At 43.9% G+C, this 12,552-nt stretch overlaps 1 long non-coding RNA gene across 2 annotated transcripts in view; it reads right to left on the minus strand.

Moving 5' to 3' along the window:
* Window positions 1-3,008: 3,008 nt before the first annotated feature.
* The window catches only part of LOC145532588 (uncharacterized), a 623,961-nt gene continuing 614,417 nt past the window's right edge, over window positions 3,009-12,552 (minus strand). For both annotated transcript variants that reach the window (XR_014073406.1, XR_014073396.1), the window contains exon 6: window positions 3,009-3,705. This is a non-coding gene — a long non-coding RNA (uncharacterized LOC145532588). The remainder of the gene's footprint in view (window positions 3,706-12,552) is intronic.

Consider the following 12,552-nt stretch of genomic DNA (forward strand, 5'->3'; position numbering starts at 1 on the left):
GAAAGATGACGCTGTGAAAGTGCTGCACTCAATATGCCAGCAAATATGGAAACTCAGCAGTGGCCAAGGGCTGGAAAAGGTCAGTTTTCATTCCAATTCCAAAGAAAGGCAATGCCAAAGAATGCTCAAACTACCGCACAATTGTACTCATCTCACACGCTAGTAAAGTAATGCTCAAAATTCTCCAAACCAGGCTTCAGCAATACGTGAACCGTGAACTTCCAGATGTTCAAGCTGGCTTTAGAAAAGGCAGAGAAACCAGAGATCAAATTGCCAACATCCGATGGATCATCAAAAAAGCAAGAGAGTCCCAGAAAAACATCTATTTCTGCTTTATTGACTATGCCAAAGCCTTTGACTGTGTGGATCACAATAAACTGTGGAAAATTCTGAAAGAGATACGAATACCAGACCACCTGACTTGCCTCTTGAGAAACCTGTATGCAGGTCAGCAAGCAACGGTTAGAACTGGACATGGAACAACAGACTGGTTCCAAATAAGAAAAGGAGTACGTCAAGGCTGTCTATTGTCACCCTGCTTATTTAACTTATATGCAGAGTACATCATGAGAAACGCCGGGCTGGAGGAAGCACAAGCTGGAGTCAAGATTGCCGGGAGAAACATCAATAACCTCAGGTATGCAGATGACAACACCCTTATGGCATAAAGTGAAGAAGAACTAAAGAGCCTCTTGATGAAAGCGAAAGAGGAGAGTGAAAAAGTTGGCTTAAAGCTTAACATTCAGAAAACTAAGATCATGGCAACCGGTCCCATCATTTCATGGCAGATAGATGGGGAAACAGTGGCTGACTTTATTTTTCTGGGCTCCAAAATCACTGCTGATAGTGATTGCAGCAATGAAATTAAAAGACGCTTACTCCTTGGAAGGAAAGTTATGACCTACCTAGATAGCATATTGAAAAGCAAAGACATTACTTTGCCAACAAAGGTCCATCTAGCCAAGGCTATGGTTTTTCCAGTGGTCAGTGGGTATGAGAGTAGGACTATAAAGAAAGCTGAGTGCAGAAGAATTGATGCTTTTGAACTGTGGTGTTGGAGAAGACTCTTGAGAGTCCCTTGGACTGCAAGGAGATCCAACCAGTCCATCCTAAAGGAGATCAGTCCTGGGTGTTCATTGAAAGGACTGATGTTGAAGCTGAAACTCCAATATTTTGGCCACCTGATGGGAAGAGTTGAGTCATTGGAAAAGACCCTGATGCTGGGAAAGATTGAGGGCAGGAGGAGAAGGGGACGGCAGAGGATGAGATGGCTGGATGGCATCACCCACTCAATGGACATGGGTTTCAGTGGACTCAGGGAGTTGGTGATAGACAGGGAGGCCTGGTGTGCTGCGGTTCATGGGATCACAAAGAGTCGGATACGACTGAGCAACTGAACTGAACTGAGGTGTGGTTGTGGGTAAAGAGGTTCACACTCGGGCCTAATTGGCTTTAGTCTCCTACCGACCTGCTTTTGAATTCTGGCTCTGTCACTTCCTACAAGTTGCAGGTTACAAACTCAGGTGCACAAGCTACAATGCTCTCTATTTCTATGTCTTCTCAGATTCCCAGGGCAGTGTCTACGCTGTGAAGGGCTTCCTTGGTACCAAGGTGTCAGCAAACAGTCCGGGCTGGCAGGAAAGGGGTGGGCTCTGCTCCTGGGTGAGTCTATCTGTCCTGACTGGCATCCCATTAAATAGTCTTTGTTTCTGGACTTCCCTGGTGGCCCAGTGCATCTGCCAGTGCAGAGGACACGGGTTCGATCTCTGGTCGGGGAAGATTCCACATGCCGCAGGGCAACTAAGGCCACGAGCAATAACTACTGAGCCCGCGAGCTGCAACTACTGAAGCCAACACGCCAAAGAGCCCATGCCCCACACAAGAGGAGCCACCACAATGAGAAACCCACACTCAACAACTAGAGAGCCCCCCCATTCACCGCAACTAGAGAAAGCCCATGGGCAGCAACAAAGACCCAGCACAGCCAAGTAAACAAATAAAAAGAAACTTTGTTTCTGCGTGGCCTTCTGTCTAATCCACAGACAAGGCTGCATCAGGCCAGTCTGCCTAAGACCCCTTCTCCCAAGTCCACCATGAGTCTTGGGAGCTCCTCAGAGTCCATCAAAGGCGATCCAGGTCCTCTGCTTCCGTATCCCCTTGAACTGTACGTGTTTTCCTATTGCTGTCACCGAGGGCTCAGCTCCAGGCAGAGAAGGACAGAGATCAATGTCAGGCTCTCCACTCTCAGTGTCCACTCTTCCCTCCCTCTCATCCCTTCCCTCTTCTTGGGAATACGTTTGAGTCTTGGTTTGGAGGGGAGGGAGTGGCTGATTGTGAGGGCTCATGAGGACCAGAGTTCATCTGGGGCTCTCATCCTAGGCTTTTGAGACTTAAAAGTAAACAGTTGAGTGACACTTTCAGTAGGTCAGTGATACCCACTGTGCCATCCCTTTTCAGAGCAAACACCACTATTTTAGCTGACTAAGTGGTGAGGGAGGGTCTCAAGGTCACTCCAAAACTCAATGATTTGCAATAGGAACCTTCATGTATTCATAATCATGGCTGTGATACGTTAAAATTAAAGGATACATACAAAGCAAAATGGGCCTGATGCCAAGTCCAGGGAATTCAAGTGCAACCATCCAAGAGTCTTTTCCCAGGGGAGTCACACAAGGTGTGCTTAATCCCCCCAACAATGAGTCACAAATGCACACGTGAAGTGTTGTCTACCAGGGAAGCTTGTTAGAGAATCAGTCCTGGAGGATTTTGTTGGGGGCTGATCAGGCAGGCACCCTCTGTCTCATATACCCCCAAATCCCAGACTCCCAGAAAGAAAGCAGGTGTTCGGTATAAACCATGTTGCTTGTCCAAACAGTTTAGACACAGTGAGACCACTCTTTTTTGGCAAAAGTGGTGGGAACCTCCCCAAATCCAAGTTACCCGACCATTGGCCAAGGGCCAAACCTTGTGAGTAGGCTGGGAGGAAGACCGGGGGATAAACCTGAGTCGATATTTCAAAATATTATCTTGCCAAATATTTGTTACTTTGAGTCTACGGATAAGCAAACAGAAGCTAGAAGTTAAGCGACTGCTAAAAACAAACAAACAAAAACAGCAGAAAAGCTTGGATTTAAAATTCCTAATGGCTCACCATTCCTACTTCCATGCCATGGCCCTCATCTCTTTACTCTTACATCTCATCCTGCATCAAATTTATTATCTTGTACTTTAACCATTCTTTTATATCACCTTCAACATTCTCTACAGAAAACACACCAAGTTACTTGACTCTCCCTTTTAACCTTCTTTCCGCCCTCTCCCACCCCACCACCCGAGGAAGGTAGTTGTGTCCTCCCGTGTCATCCTAATAACCCAAGTGAATGAGTCATAGCATTTGTGAAAGGAAGAAGTTCAAGATCAGAAACACAGAACCTCTGAGAGCACCGAGAATACAGAATAGCATCCCTGGGTGTCGTCAGGGCCCGGTGACAGCAGGTGATATTACTTTCTCCACCTGACCCGGCATTCAATTTAGTCCCTTCAACCCCGGTCCGTCTCCTCGTACGTGGGGCTCAGCAAAACTATCCATTAAGTCATCTATTCCTTTGAGAGGTCTCTTTTGCTTAAATGAGAGAAGCACCTCAAATGTATATGCATTGATCAGCAGCTGGCTGCATCCAGGATAGAAGCGAAAGAGAAGAGAACCTGAAAAAAAAAAAAAAGGAAAGAATTATTAAAAGACTCCTATAGGGACTTCTCTAGTAGGCCACAGGTTAAGATTTCATCTTCCAGTGCATGTGGTACAGGCTCAATACTTGGTTGCGGAGCTAAGATGCCACATGCCTCTTGGCATGCTGAAACATAAAACAAAAACAAAACATAAAACAGAAGCAATATCCTAGCAAATTCAATAAAGACTTTACAAATGGTCCATATAAAAAAATCTTTTTAAGAAAACACGCCTATAAATCATGAGCTAGGTGTGATAATTCCTCTGGCTTCACTTGGCCAGCCACTACCCTCTGGCATCCTGTGTTCACACCCTGTGCTTCCGAGGGACCATCACCTGTCTGGACAGCTGAACCGGTGTCATCCATGCACACAAGTAACAGGCCGAGGCCTTGGTTTCTCAGTGGTTTACTTTCCCAAGTGGTAGGCAGTCACACACAATGACAAGTGACTGGAGGAAGAGGTAACCAATAGGTTTAAAGGAAACATCAGTAATGTATACAGTAATGTATATAGCATGTACCCAGGAGAGGGAGCAAATTGTTGGCTGGAGAATTTTGTTTTTAATTAAACAGGTAATGTATGCCTGCATTTAGTCCTATAAATGAAAATGTATTCACCGCAGAGGCATGAATCCTATTAGGCCCTCCCGTACATAAACTGTATGGGTGATTACCACTGATTACTGTACTATTAGAGACTTGTGCGTGGAGTGGCTTGATTGGAGCATGCTTGGCTCCTGAAAAGGCTCCCATGTGCTTTGCCTGAATCGTGGGGAAGCAGTGGGGCTTCAGATTGCCTGGCAATTCAATTGTGGGATTTCGTACTTGTGGGTTGAGGGATGAAGATGCACACCATTGAAAGGAATGCTTTCTTTGTGCTTGCTTGATTTCATACAGAGACTTCCTTGGTGGTCTGGTGATTAAGACTTTGTCTTTCAATGAAAGAGCTGCAAGTTCAATCCCTGTTTGAGGAGCTAAGATCCCACATGCCTCTGGCCAAAGAGACAAAATATAAAACAGAAGCAATATTGTAATAAATTCAATAAAAACTTTAAAAATGGTCTGCATCAAAAAAAAATTTTTTTTTTCTGTTTTGGTTTTTTGGTCACAAGGCATGTGGGGCCTTAGCTCCTTGAACAGGGATTGAACCTCATCCCCTGTATTGAAAAGTGAAAGTGAAAGTCATGTTTGACTCTTTGTGACCCCGTGGATTATACAGTCTATGGAATTCTCCAGGCCAGAATACTGGAGTGGGTAGTTGTTCCCTTCTCCAAGAGATATTCCCAACCCAGGGATCAAACCCAGGTCTCCCGCACTGTGGGGGGAATTCTTTACCAGCTGAGCCACCAGGGAAGCCCAAGAATACTGGAGTGGGTAGCCTATCCCTTCTCCAGCGGATCTTCTTGATCCAGGAATCAAAACTGTGTCTCCTGCACTGCAGGCGGATTCTTTACCAGCTACTAGGGAAGCTCCTGCATTGAAAGGTGAAGTCTTAAGCACTGGTGGTGGTGGTGGTGATTTAGTCACTAAACCAATTTGTGTCCGACTCTTTTGCGACCCCATGGACTGTAGCCCACCAGGCTCCTCTGTCCATGGGACTCGCCAGGCAAGAATACTGGAATGTCTGTTTCTCCATTGTTGCCCTGTAAGTAAATTCTTCAGTACCGTTTTTCTAGATTCTGTATACATGTGTTAGAACACAGTATTTATATTTCTCTTTCTGACTCGCTTCACTCTGTATAATAGGTTCTAGGTTCATCCACCTCATTAGAACTGACTCAAATGTGTTCCTTTTAATGGCTGAGTAATATTCCATTGTGTAATATACCACAACTTCTTTATCCATTCATCTGTCGACTTATGGATATGGGGAGAGGGGAGGAGAGGGTGAGATGTATGGAAAGAGTAACATGGAAACTTACATTACCATATGTAAAATAGATAGCCAACGGGAATTTGCTGTATGGCTCAGGAAACTCAAACAGAGGCTCTGTATCAACCTAGAGGGGTGGGATGGGCAGGGAGATGGGAGGGAGGTTCAGAAGGGAGGGAATATATGTATACCTATGGCTGATTCATGTTGAAGTTTGACAGAAAAGAGAAAAATTCTGTAAAGCAATTATCCTTCAATAAAAAATAAATACTTTTTTTTAAAAAAGAATACTGGAATGGGTTGCCATTTCCTCCTCTAGGGAATCTTCCCGACCCAGGATTGAACCCAAGTCTCTTGCATCTCCTGCATTGCAGGCAGATTCTTTACCAACGGATGGCCAGAAAATTCCCTGGAATGCTTTCTTTACTTGGGTCAGAGAAAGGGAAAAGAGGTCTGTGGTGTCAAGGAGGTGTCAGGAGCCTTTTACCTTGAGCTCAGACCCTGTGTGCGGACCCACCTGGCAGGTACCTGTCCAGATCATGAACAATACCTTCCCAGTGGACTCAGAAATGGGTCACTTTTATTCTGCATCATTCAGAAAAATAACACCTGCAGCCCAAGATGTTCCCACTGAAGATTCACATCTCGTTTCAGAAATCACAAATGGAGGTAGACCAGGGAAGTAAGCCAAGGTCACCTGGGCTTTTACCACCACACCTCTCCTTCCTGTAGATGGGCTCTGTAAGCTACCTCTGACCACATCTTATTCTTCTAGCTCATTCACTCCCTCTTTGCTCTTCCTCTGAGGTGGATTCTGCTCTCCAATGCTTATGTTTCCTTCCATCCAAAACACGTGCGCTGCTCCTACATTCATAGCAGCACTGTTTGCAAGAGCCAAGACATAGAAACCACTTAAATGTCCACTGACAAATGAATGGATAAAGAAGATGTGATACATATATACAATGGAATACTATTCAGCCATAAAAAATGAAATAATACCTTTTGCAGTAACATAGATGGGGACCTACAGATTACCATATTAAGTGAAGTAAGTCAGAAAGAGAAAGACCAATACCATATAATATCATTTATATGCAGAATCTAAAATAGGACGCAAATGAACTTATCTGCAAAACAGAAACAGACTCACAGACATAGAGAATAGACTTGTGGTAGCAAAGGGAGAGGGGAGTAGGGGAGAGATGGAGTGGGAGTTTGGAATTAGCAGATGCAAACTATCATATATAGGATGGATAAACAATGAGGTCCCACTATATAGCACTGGGAACTATATTCAATATCCTGTGATAAATCATAATGGGAAAGAAGTTTTTCAAAGAATGTATGAAAGTGAAACGGTTAGTCGTTCAGTTATGACTGACTCTTTGTGACCCCCAAGGACTGTAGCCCACCAGGCTCTGCTGTTCATGGAATTCTCCAGGCAAGAATACTGGAGTGGGTAGCTATTTCTGTCTCCAGGGGATCTTTCCAACCCAGGGATCAAACCTGGGTCTCCTGCGTTGCATGCAGATTCTTTACTGTCTGAGTCACCAGGGAATATATACATGTATATGCATACATGCTAAGTCACTTCAGTTGTGTCTGACTCTGTGACACCATGGACTGTAACCTGCCAGGCTCCTCTGTCCATGGGATTCTCCAGGCAAGAAGACTGGAGTGAGTTGCCATGCCCTCCTTCAGAGGGCATGTGTGTGTATATATATATGTATACACATACACATATGATCACTTTTCTATACAACAGAAATTAACATTGTAAATCAACTCTACTAGAATAAAAAAATAAATTCAAAAAAAATATGTGTGCTACACAGAAGGCCACACATTTATACGAAATAATCAGAATACACAAATGCAGTGTCTCAGTCAAATCAGCCCACTATAGCAGAACACCACAGAGTCGGCAGCTTTGACAACAAATGTATATCTCAAAATTCTGGAGGCTAAGTCCAAGACAGGGTGCTAGCAGATTCCATGTCTGATGAGAACTCACTTCCTAGCTTGTAGATAGCTAGCTGTCTTCTTGCTGTGTCCTCTCATGGCCAAGATATCAGAGAGCTCTCATCTTTTTCTCATCTTATAAGGATACTAACTCCATTACGGGGGCATGACCCTCATGCCCATAGAATTCTCCTGGTCAGAATACTGGAGTGGGTAGTCATTCCCTTCTCCAGGGGATCTTCCTGACCCAAGGATCAAACCCAGGTCTCCTCCGTTGCAGGCAGATTTTTTTTACTATCCGAGCCACCTGGGAAGTCCCTCATGACCTTATCTAAGCTGAATTATATCCTAAAGGCCCCACCTCCTAATATCATCCCTTTGAGGATTGGGGTTTCAGCATACACATTTTAGGAGGGCACAAAAAAACAATCCACAGCAGAGAGAGACAAAGCAATTTAGTTGTGGCTAGGAACTGGGGGAAGGATTAGGAGCTTCTTAACGGGTAAAAAGTTTCCTCCTGGGGTAAGAGTAACCTTCTGGAAAAAATTAGAGACAAAATTTCTGTAACATGGTGACTGTACTTAATGCTACAGAATCATATACTTAAAATGATTAAAACAGTAAATTTTGTTATGTGTGTTCTACCATCGCCACCACCATAAAAGGGCTTCACTGGTGGCTCAATTGATAAAAAATCCACCTGCAATGCAGGAGACCCTGGTTTGATCCCTGAGTCTGGAAGATCCCCTGGAGAAGGGAATGGCTACCCACTCCAATATTCTTGCCTGGAGAATTCCATGCATGGAGGAGCCTGGTGGGCTATCGTCCATGGAGTCACAAAGAGTTGGACACAGCTGAGCAACTTACACTTTCACCACCACAAAAACACTTGTGGTGATATGGGGTTGTGTGTATATGCATGCTAAATTGCCTCAGTCATGTCTGACTCTTTGCAACCCTATGGACTGTAGCCCGCCAGGCTCCTCTATTCATGCGATTTTCCAGGCAAGAATACTGGATTGGGTTGCCATGCCCTCCTCCAGGGGATCTTCCCAACCCGAGGATCGAACCTGAGTCTCTTAAGTCTCCTGCATTGGTAGGCAGGTTCTTTACCACAAGTGCCAGCTGGGAAGTCCAACATGAGGTTAGTTCACATGATAAAAAACAAAAAACAAACAAGCAAAAAAACAATTAGGATTTAGCCCTGAGTGGTTGATAATCCCATGCTTTTAATCAAGTGTGTCAAAGCCTGAAGTCAAAGGAACAATTAGCAGTAGAAATTTCACAGGCATTAGAATCTACAGTCCAGAGTATGTTTTGTCTTTGACCTTCAATTACACCATCACACCACTGTCACTGTACCACTGCAGAGGTCCACTATTTTGTATATATATAAATCATGTGAGAGTATCTTTTCTTTCTCTCTCTCTCTCTGATTTCTGTGTTGGTAGGAAGGGAATTTTTATGGGCAATGATTGCTGGCTAATTCAACAAGAATCAGCCTTTCTTCTAAAATATTTGTTTATTTATTTTGGCTACACTGGGTCTTGGCTGTGGCACGTAGGATCTTTAGTTGTGGCATATGAACTCTCAGTTGCAGCACGTGGGATGTAGTTCCCTGACTAAGGATCAAACCTGGGTCTCCTGCATTGGGAGCATGGAGTCTTCACACTGGATGACCAGCGAAGTCCCAACAGTCAGTCTTAACAGGCCCTGTCCTTTCCTCTGAATCACTAAATCAAGGGTCTATCTCCATCCTGCCAGGGACACTTGCTCTGCCAGGGACACTTGCTCTGTTTCCCTTGGACTGAAGCACAGCCCACTACACACAGACGCCCATTCTCTTTCCTTTCTCCCCATAGTCTCGTTCCTTCCCCAGCAGCCCCATCCCTACCTATACCCACCTTCTGAACCTGTCAGAGCATAATTCTCAAATCATTACAAACACAATTTTCATACAGACATATAATGAATACATGTCAGAGTTTTATTTAACTCTTTACTGAGGAAGCCAGCAGAATGACAGGACTGATTTGATGGAATATGAGAAATGAGGATTTATACGAGCCATGGGCAAGAGAAGGCTGAAATAAGAATGACAGGTTAGGTACCAAACTAGTTAATGTCCTTCAGGGCAATAAAACATTTAGGCTTATTTTCTCCTTTTCCAAGAAAAAAAAAAAAAAAGGAAAATCAACATGCCTCGCCAGTTTTCCACAAATTGGCCTCTAACTGAATAAGACTGTAAAGTACCTGGGTCTTATCAGTTGTTGATCAAATCCAGTTACAAACCCAAGAGAGTCAGAGAACCCTCATTGTGGACATATTAGAAAAGCATCCCAACATAGTGTGCAAAGGTCAGACTATCCAGCTTTTTCTCCTGATTTCCAAGTTTTGCATTTTTTTTTTGAAAAAAACCTTTACTAGAGGTGACATTTTTTTTTTTTTTTTTGCCATCCTGACTCAACCACAGTCCCCAGCTACAATCAAATCCTAATTTAAGTGTTGCTAATCAGCTGACTTGATGTAAGGGAGGTTATTTTGGATAATTTGGATGGAGCCTGAGTCAATCTATTGGAAGGATGTAAATACAGGGTTGGGCCTTCCCCGGAAGAGAAAAAATTCCCCCTGTGAACTACAGCTTCACACTGTCCATGACTTTCCCTCCCTGGTGGCATGCATGTCTAATGGATTTGGGACTTGGCCAGCCCCCACAATCACATAAGCCCATTTCTTGCAATAAATTAATTAAAATATATCCTCCTTACTGGTTATGCTTCTCTGGCTGAATCCTGGCTGATACAATTTGATGTGTGTGTGTGATGTAAACTATTGTTCTAAGAGCAAATTCCCATCTTCACAAAGTGGAACCAAGTATCTCCCCAAAAGTAGGTACTCTTTAAGTGTCAAAGTAACCAGGAAATATCCTCTACCAGCAAGTATCAAAAGATGGGTCAGTTGGCCCTTACTGAATAAAAGCTGGTCAAACACAAATAGACTTCTATTGTCCAGAGGAAAGAATAATGACTCTTCTTTCCTTGAATGAGAAGAGGAATTAACCAAGTCTTCCTCCTTGACCAAACTTTAATCCTGGTCCCTTAAGCTTGCTTTTTTAAAGAGGCTTTATTTTATTATATGCTCATTTTTGGCAGTGTTGGGTCTTTGTTGCTGTACAAGGGCTTTCTCTAGTTGTGGTGTGCAGGCTTCTCTTTGTGGTGGCTTCTCTTGTTGCAGAGCATGGGCTCCAGAGTACAGGCTTCAGTAGTTGTGGTCCATGGGCTTTGTTGTTCCACAGCATGTAGGATCTTCCCAGAACGCAAATGGAACTCATATCTCCTATATTGGCAGGTGGATTCTTAACCACTGGACCACCAGGGAAGTCCAAAACTTGCTTTCTTTTTTAAACTAATATGGTTTATTTTATTAGGTCAGACTCCATTCCTGGCACATTTCAAGCCAAGCTTGCTTCTTGACTACACCTAGTCCTTGCCTGCCGAGCCCACTTTTAGTAAATAATCCTGCTAAGACAGTTTTTTGAGACTCCCTTACTCTTGATATCCACTCAAGTTCCTCTTCCAAAACCCTTGATACCTAACCAAGTTCCTCTTATTAATTTTCCACGCACTCCCTCACCAAGCCCATTGGTTTACATCCCCACTGTCCCTGTTGTATTTGGAATTGAGTTCAATCTCTCTCTCCTATTGCAATAGTTTTGAATCAAGTTTTCCTTGCCACTTTGAACTAGTGTCAGAATGACTTTTCTGTAACAATACTAAACAATGTGTGCCCTTACCTGTCTCCATGAGGTTCTCTCTACGTCTCCATTAGAACAAGAGGTGTGATTTTCTCTAGCATTCATTACCATGCTGGCAGAAGGCACGTTCCTTAATAATGACAACACAGACTATACTGAATGTTCACTTTTGCCAGGTTCTACACTAAGCCCTTTATAAAAAGTACCTTGTTGCCCCATACTTCAGCCTAGACTTTTAGCAGTCCCTGTTGGCACCTGACACTAAGAACTCAGTATCCTTGTTTGGTTTGTCTATTTATCTTGATACTCAGGGAATTCACCATATTTTCTTGGTGGCATCATCAGCAACATGAATATCCATGTCCATGGTGTTTCAGTAAACTTGAAGTGGATGAAATTTGTCTTTGGCTCCTTCAGTCACACCAGCAGGTCCCTGTCCCCTATTCTAAGAATCATTATTACCAGGAACCTCAAGCCTTTGGGATCTCACTACAGTTAAACTCTGGCTAAATGCTCTAGTCTATATCTGTGTTTCAGTTCAGTTCAGTCACTTAGTCGTGTCCGACTCTTTGCAACCCCATGAACCGCAGCACACCAGGCCTCCCTGTCCATCACCAACTCCCAGAGTCTACCCAAACCCATGTCCATCGAGTCGGTGATGCCATCCAGCCACCTCATCTTCTGTAGTCCCCTTCTCCTCTTGCCCCCAATCCTTCCCAGCATCAGGGTCTTTTCCAATGAGTCAACTCTTCGCATGAGGTGGCCAAAGTATTGGAGTTTCAGCTTCAACATCAGTCCTTCCAATGAACACCCAGGACTGATCTCCTTTAGGATGGACTGGTTGGATCTCCTTGCAGTCCAAGGGACTCCCAAGAGTCTTCTCCAACACCACAGTTCAAAAGCATTAATTCTTCGGCGCTCAGCTTTCTTCACAGTCCAACTCTCACATCCATACATCTGTGTTTACCTGGGTGTAATTCTCAACTCCAGAGGTTGGTATTTGATGTACTTCTCTCTTTGAGGGTGTTAAGACTTGGTTTTCTTCTTTAGGAATTCCAGGTAACAGATGAGAGTTTAAGGGGAGGTACTGTTTCAAAGGTAGGAAAGGAAGACTTTGCCAGGGCACATAGGCTGTCATCCCAGAAGAGCATAGAAGTCATGAATAGACAAGGCACTATGTGAACAACTTTGGAAAATTGGAGATCAGAATACTGTGCAGAAGTGGCAAG

The sequence above is a fragment of the Giraffa tippelskirchi genome, chromosome 13, assembly GCF_054371585.1.
Source record: "Giraffa tippelskirchi isolate mGirTip1 chromosome 13, T2T-mGirTip1v1.2.pri, whole genome shotgun sequence".
Taxonomy (NCBI): domain Eukaryota; kingdom Metazoa; phylum Chordata; class Mammalia; order Artiodactyla; family Giraffidae; genus Giraffa; species Giraffa tippelskirchi.